Source organism: Tenebrio molitor, chromosome 1, assembly GCF_963966145.1.
Source record: "Tenebrio molitor chromosome 1, icTenMoli1.1, whole genome shotgun sequence".
Taxonomy (NCBI): Eukaryota; Metazoa; Arthropoda; class Insecta; order Coleoptera; family Tenebrionidae; genus Tenebrio; species Tenebrio molitor.
Window position 1 is genome coordinate 28,719 of NC_091046.1, and position 7,680 is coordinate 36,398.

The 7,680-nt window shown below is 43.9% G+C and overlaps 1 long non-coding RNA gene across 1 annotated transcript; it reads right to left on the reverse strand.

Moving 5' to 3' along the window:
• Nucleotides 1-2,063: 2,063 nt before the first annotated feature.
• Nucleotides 2,064-4,225, reverse strand: LOC138122810 (uncharacterized). The gene is made up of 2 exons (XR_011156634.1): nt 3,654-4,225; nt 2,064-3,596 (listed from the first exon to the last, which is right to left on the reverse strand). It is a non-coding gene; the product is annotated as an uncharacterized lncRNA (long non-coding RNA).
• Between the last annotated feature and the right edge of the window lie 3,455 nt (nt 4,226-7,680).

The window sequence follows — 7,680 nt, forward strand, 5'->3', positions numbered from 1 at the left end:
TTTGTCCTCCTTTGGAATGTTGACGACAGTAAAATTTTACCGTGGAGTTTGTTCAGGAAAAGTTTATTTAAGAACCCCAAACTATGACATTTAACCGGACTTGACTTACATCATACCGCAGTACTCAAGTACTAATTGACATTGAGATTCAGTTTTCAATCGTTTGATACGCGCAGATATCGACAAGCCATTTTCGTGGCGAAACCAAAACTTTTCCAGTGATCAAATTTTGACGTTTTTTTTTTGTGAAGACTTCATCTTCGTTTTTTTGTAAAAAGTAAAAGGCAACTGAGTTACCTTTTCCTTTTTCTTTTTGAGGAGGGGGGTAGTGTAGCGTTACGAAACGCCACAATGGCGATTGGCCGGAGTAGGAGGCCACGAGGTCCTACTTATGCTCGCGGGGCTAATAGATCGCAGTTCGAAGACCCGGAACTAGCAGTTAACGCACGGCATTTGGCAACGCGACGCGCCCACCCTGCCTTCAAGTTTTTTACGTCGCTCATTCCGGAAGCGGAAAGTTTCAATTTAGAGTCATTTGTGCCAGCCACCACGGGGGGGCTGGAAGAACACATGTTACCCCCGCAAATGTCAGGCTGAGGTGGCCTCACGCCTCTAGGTTGGCGAGCTGCAACCTATCTTTCAGAACCCCACTTTCACTTTCTCTTTCTCTTCACTTTCTCTTCTTCTCTTCTCAGCGATAGGTGACCGTACGGCAATGTTGGGTCCCTTTTCCTCTTTAGTAACTTGCCGGAAAGTCATCTCCTTCTTTTCAACCCCATCTTTCTTCCTGTCCTTTTTTTGACCTGCGAGTTACGGCAATTAACATCAGGATAGACGTGCACGACTTACCGACACAATACCGTCCAAAATCTGAATTCTCCCGCTCGGTATAATTTCGAGGTAAACAAACCGACGCCATGACGGTCCACCTGTCATGACACGCGCACGTGTAGTACCACCGGAAATGCACATTTTTGATTGCGCAGTACCACGCAAGCGCAGCCCGCCTTATAGCACAACTGAATAAGGTCGAGAATCGCGCGCGTGACGATTTTCGCGATTTATGGGACTGCGGTACCGAGATTAAAAATGCGGAAGTCGGACACTTCGTCGAGAGCCGTCGAAGCGACGCCAGCGAAGCGCCTTTTAGAGTTCGTGGTCGAGTGACCCCTCGCACTATAGAGGTAATTATCGTTCAATTTTGAATTCATTTCACTAAGACCATGTATTAGGGGTGGTTCGATCCAGTTTAGAGTCAATCCCGTTTGGATGAATTGATCCAGTACCGTATCGCAACTTTAGAGTACCGAAAATTTTTGAGTAAAGGAGTGCCGGAAGGACTTCGATTTAGCGCCAAGAACCCCCTTTTTCGCTGAAAGGTAATTACCGAATCTTCCGATTTTCACAACACTAACGACAATTCGTTAGGGGTCGTTCGCAGGGCGATTCGTAGCCAGATCGTTCGCAGGGCGATTCGTAGCCAGATCGTTCGCAGAGGCGACCATTTTGGAGAACATCGTTCGCAGAGGCGATCGTTTATTTTGAGCACCGTATCGCCAAGGTCACACCGCAAGTCAAAAGGACGCTATTCGAGGAGACAACAGACCCGTCATAAAGCTAAGTCGCCATATTTTTTTACCGCGGCATTGCAAAATTTAGGAACGCCTCGAATTTCTCGCTTCTCGCTTTCATAATTTTTGTATGTTCACTAAATTTTTTTGAAACTTTGCAAATGTTTAGAATTTTTTTGTAAGAACCTTTTCATTCAATCTCCAGTGTCAACTTAAAGAAATTTCAGTCAAATTTAACGTTTCGGAACTTCGCCGATTTAAACTTTCCTATCAGGATCAATTTTAATTTTTTTGTCAAGGTGACACCCCAATCTTGACCTTGGGTTTCATTAAGTTTACATTTAATAATTAGCTCGATCAGAAGGAAGTCTAAGTTCGGGAGGTTCCTCATCAGGAATCAAAACATCCTTTATTTCGTCGAAGAATATCATTAGAGAGCGGATTTATATGCACAAAAAAATAAAAATTAAGCGCTTAAATAAGCATAACATACTGAATAAAAAAGTTTTATTTTAAACAAAAAAGCATTAAAAAGCATAAAAACAAGATAATAAAACACAATTCCTAAAAATGAAAATATAACATTTTTGTATTGCTTATACAACAAAAAACAACTCCTTATGGTTAGAAAACACTACTTGAACTTCAATCTTCTTCTTTGAAACAATGAATGATAAGGAGTTGTTCTAAATGATTAATTGTAAGATTTCTTCGTCGATCATTCAATATATTTTTAAAGTTGGAGAAACTGCGCTCCACATCTACACTTGTAGTTGGCGCAAATTTGAATTTGGGGATAATTGTAGAATCGATGTTTAAGTTTTCCACATATTCGCCTTGTAAAACTCGCGCTATGTCACACAAAATACCAAAACCTGTGTTTTTGTTTAAAACATTGTCGAGTTTCTCAGATACGACACGCCCAACTGCTCCTCTCACAGAGTTAGTTTCTTCTTTAAATTTTTGAACCATATTCACTGAGTCAACCAATGGAACACCTTGTTTTTCTAGTTTTGTTATAGTCTCACATACAAATTCATAATTACTTTTTAGAAAAGCTAAATTCTGTCGCAACTCTTTATTTTTGAAAATATCTATGCAGTTTCTTATTGACTGCGACGGAGCGTCGACAAATTCGGTAACTACTTCTTCAAATTGATTAATATATTGACTATAATAAAATGCGGCCTCTAACCAAGTTCCCCATCTGGTCAAAATTGGTTCTGGTGGTAAAGGTATGGTTGGAAATGTTTCCTTAAAATATTGCACTCTTAGTGGGGCTTTAACAAAAATTTTTTTACCATTTGAAATTAACTTATTTACCACAGGAAATTCTAATCGTATAGTTTCAGCTATTCTGTTTAGTCCGTGCGCAACACATGTACAGTGAATTAATTTTTCGTAAAATATTTTTAAGTTTGTTCCAGCTTTAATCATGTATGCAGCGGCATCCGAAATCATTAGCAAAATTTTGTCCGTTGGTACGGCATTTGGAAGAAAAAAAGACGTAAGACTTTCATTAACAAATCTGGTAATCGAATTACTGTTTGTTTTGGACAATTCTTTGCAACTGACAACATATCCTTTAGTAGGAATATCTTCCTTTAAAATACCGAGAATTAAACTTGCCACGTACCTTCCACAACTGTCTGTTGTTTCATCGACTGCAAACCACATGTAGTTACTTCCGATGCGTTGTTTAATTTTGTTACACACTTCTCGAAATACTGGCTCTAAATAATTTTTACGAAGAGTGCTCTCAGCCGGAACGTGTCTATTGCAATGGGTTTGTAGAAACTGTTGAAATGGGCCTTTATCTAACTTTTTGAATGGTATATTGGACTGAACCATCATCCTACATAAGTCGAAGTTAAACTGAAATTGTTCGTTTTGCCGTGATGTGCTTGCAACAGATTCTTGTAGAGTTTGTTGTTTAAATTTTGAAATCTCGAATTTTTTTCTTCGTTCAACATGAGTGTTGCTTTTCATATGTTGAATAACATTATATTTTTTTTCGCTTTGAATCTAAAATAATATTTTCTGAATACTAGAGAATTAGGTAACTACACAAAAAATACTTACGGTTTTAACGCAAACTCGACAAAATATTTTATTATTTTCAATTATAAATTCTGGAAAATTTTTTATCCACTCATCAGGCGTAGATTTTGGTTTTGGCATTTTTGAATTAAATTTTAAATGAAATGAAACAATGACCTGCACTCTAAGAAGGAATACGAGGGAATCGGTAAATATGGAGCAAATAATTCGCCTAGTGTTATCGTGTTAAACCGGTTTTTCGCAACAACAAAGTGAGAGATGAGTTCCTATAAACCTGGCTGCCACCACATTTCATCAACGACAAACGAGAAATTAATTTTTTTCATTTCTTGCGGCAACGGAATGTTTTCCGTGTTAAAACAATAAAAATTCTAATAAGTAAAGAATGAAAAAATACCTATAAATAAGGAAAAAGGCAGTAAATAAGCATATACATTTTAATATGCATAAAACTGCAAAAAAAGCAAAAAAAGCATAACAAAATAGGGCTCAAATGACTCAAAATTTTAAGTCTGTTACACATCTCAAAAAGTATTGAGCTACTTATAACCCCCACAAAAAGCATAAAAACTAGAAATCCGCTCTCTAAATATCATGTTTAGTTTAAGATTCGGTCACATGTGAAAGAAAAGCTTTTCTGGTTACGACCAAAGTAGATATTAAGGCCACCAAAAAGTACTGGTTCCGCATCTTTCAATTTTCATCTAGTAGTTACAAGCGAACCATTATCGCATTCGTGTGAACCAGTACCGAACCACCAAATACTGTTCTGTGGATAATTTTGCAGTAACCGAATAAACCAAAATTTGTTTAACGATCAGAAAGCGTTTGCTTTTACTTACCTTCGACGAGTAAGATCTGAGCACTTGTCCCGGCAGCTGGACAAGCAACAACCAGCTCAAGACAATAGCTGCCTGGCGCCCATTTTTTAAAAATCCGAACCCACGCCCTCTGCCCCGAAAAACCCCCTGGGAGCCCGGAGCTGTCACTGGCCAACTTTTGGTCACAAGCCGTTTGCAATCTGCAAGATGACATCCGGTACGGCTCTTACGGTCGCTTTTACGATCTCCGCAGAGAAACCGTCAGGTCCGGGAGCCTTCTTTGGGCGGAGTTTGTTTGCCGCCGCCTCGATCTCTTTTAGATCGAATTCTGCGACCTCTTCGGGTGGCTGCCTTATCCACACGGGCAAGGGAGTATTCGGGAAGAGTTTCCGAACCGCTTCTCGTGTCTCGGCGCCAGTTGGCGGTGTTTCTCTGACGAATTTCCCCATGGCGGCCTTATATCCGGTCCCCCATGGATTTTCGTCCACGTCTTTGACCAGTTTTTTCCATGCCTTCTCCTTGCTCTTGAGGATTTGATATTTCAAATCTTTCCGCGCCTTCCTATATTTCTCAGCGGCCAGCTCTCTGTTTCTCTCGTTTCCCTTTGCCCTCATCATCGCTCTTCTTAGTGTGACACAGGCGGCTCGAGTGTTTGCTATTTCGGGCGTCCACCAGTATGCCGGTTTTCGCCCGTTTTTGCCACAGTTTTTCTTTTTCAGCGCAGAGTTGCATGCGTGATTGATAATTTTGGTTAGTGCCGCTACCGAAATCTCACAGATGTGGCCCACTCTTTTTCCCAGTTCCCTGGCGAAAGCTTCTTCTGACTCTTCTTTCCAAAACCATCCTGCACTTGTTTTGTTTTTTCTTTCTTTCTCGCTTGACCCGACTATTTCATACGTAATGAGCCGGTGATCGCTCAAAGTCTCTGTGTCTTCCACTTTCCAGTTTTGTATTCTTGGTGCCAACCCGCTGGTGGCACATGTGATGTCGATGACTGACTGCCCTCGTGCTCCCACAAACGTCGCTTTTTCGCCTAAATTTTGTGCAAACATGTTGTTTGCAGAGAGAAGGTCTGCTAATGCGGCCCCCCTGTTGTCTTCCGCCCCTGATCCCCAAATCGGCGATTTGGCATTCAAATCTCCAGCGACGAGTACATCCAGCCTTTCATGTCTGATGCAGTTTTCCAAGCGTCCCAGATACTTCTTGAATTCCTCGATGCCGATGTTCGGTGACGCGTATCCACTGACTATTATCACACCATCGATTTCAACCCAGACGTACCCCTTTCCTCTTCCAGAGTTCTCCACCTTCAGCTTTCTGTTTAGGACTTTGATGGCCGCGTCCCGGTATGTGTCCACATACCATCCCCCTTTATCCATCCGTTTTTTGTTGGGTTCGCTGGCTATGAGTACATCCGCCTTGGGTTCCGACTCCATAACAAGATCGTGCACTGCGCTGCTTCTATTTAAGTTTAACTGCATTATTTTGAGCGTGGCCGTGTTCTTTTTTCTCTCCTGTTTGCTTCCCCTCGCTTTTTTGTTTTGTTGTGGGCCTACCCCGCCTCGGCTGTGGGCCGCTAGTCAATCCTGTCCAGCCGACTGAGACGTGCGCCTATTTGGCTTCCTGTCTCGGTCCTGACGCCTTATTTGGTCGACCGCCGCCTTGTAATTTCTGCATCTCATGCTTCTAGCCAAGTGGCCCGACTCCCCGCACGAGTAGCACTTCGGTGCCTCCTCTTTGCAATTTCTTGCGAAGTGGCCTGGTCCCCCGCATCTATAACATGCCTCTTTTTTCTCGACGGCACTCTTACAGTCCGCCGCTAGATGGCCAAATTCCTGGCAGCGAAAGCACTTCGCTGGCCTTTCCAGGGCCCTTGTTCTGAACTGCGACCAGCCCACCCGCAGCCGCTCCTTGTTTTCCAAGACCTGTGCCGTCCTCGTATTGACCGTCACCATCGCATACGTCTTCCTGCCTTTTGTGCCTTGCTCGGGCTTTTTGATGTGGACCTCTATCTGTCCGACATCGTCACCCGCCTCTGCACAGATGGCCTGGCGGATCTCCTCCTCAGAGACAACGTTATCGACGTCCCTCAACATTATTGTTCTTTTGGGCTCGTGCCAAGCTATCTCGGCCTTGTCCTTTGCATAGCTCTCGGCCGCTCTCTTGAAAGACATCCGTCCTCCTTCTTTGGTTTCTTGGACGTCGATTTTTATTTCTCCGGAGTCGTTTCTCGCCAGGCCTTTGACGCTTACTCCGACCTCTTGCAAGTTAATGCTGGTTCGCATTAACTGCAGCACCTCCTTGGCACTCCGCTCGTCTGTGGCTTTGATTATGAGCGCCCCCTTTGCCCGTCCTCGAGATTCTCTCGGTACCACGGCAGCGTCTTTTTTCTTTCCTTCCGGCGGAACTCCTTTCCTATCTTCTTCCATCTTGGCTTGCGTTGTGTAGATGGCCACTGTGGTTCCCGTTCCGTGGAAGACCGCTTCAGCCATCTTCCTCAAGCGCTCCGTTCCCATGGAGTTTACGTGGTGCATGGCCACCCGCACATCGCTCTCAGTCTCTTTCCTGAGCTCACAGAACTTCCTCCATAGGTCTCCCTCCATGCCGTCGTGCATAATCTTGACGACCTTACGTCTCGCTACCTCGCCAGGTAGTTGGGACCTGACTCTGGTCGTTTGTTCTACCACGTCCACCTCGCGATCTCCGAACCTAAGTTCGGGGTATCTTTCCCGGAAGACCCTTTGGATGCCCTTATCCATATCTCTGTCCTCCGGCTCCACCAGCACAACCTTCGTGACATCGTCTTTCGTCTCAAAGGGCGTTCCGACAACTACCACGGTGTTGGTAAAAAGATCCTCTTTCCATTTTCTGCTTGCGACCGCGCCCCATTGCTCGAACGTGTCAGTTTTTTCCAGGGTCTTTAACTCCTTGGTAGAGTTTGACCAGGCACCCGTCTGAGTCTCGCACGTCCTCAGCTCCGGCTTCGGGTCAACCTGAACGGCAGCGTCCTGTGTGGACACCTCTGTTTTCTTTGTTCGCCGTTTCATTGGTCCGTCCATATCTTCTGGATCTGTCTGACATCCTATATTCCGTGTGGTCGCCTTTCTCTTGTTTACTTCAGTTTCCCGTTCAACATCGGCCTGAGTGTCCACGTCTATCATAGCCTTTTCGACCGGCTCGTATTTGTGTGCCTCCATCCAAGCTTTAAGTGTCTCCCTTTTAAAGAC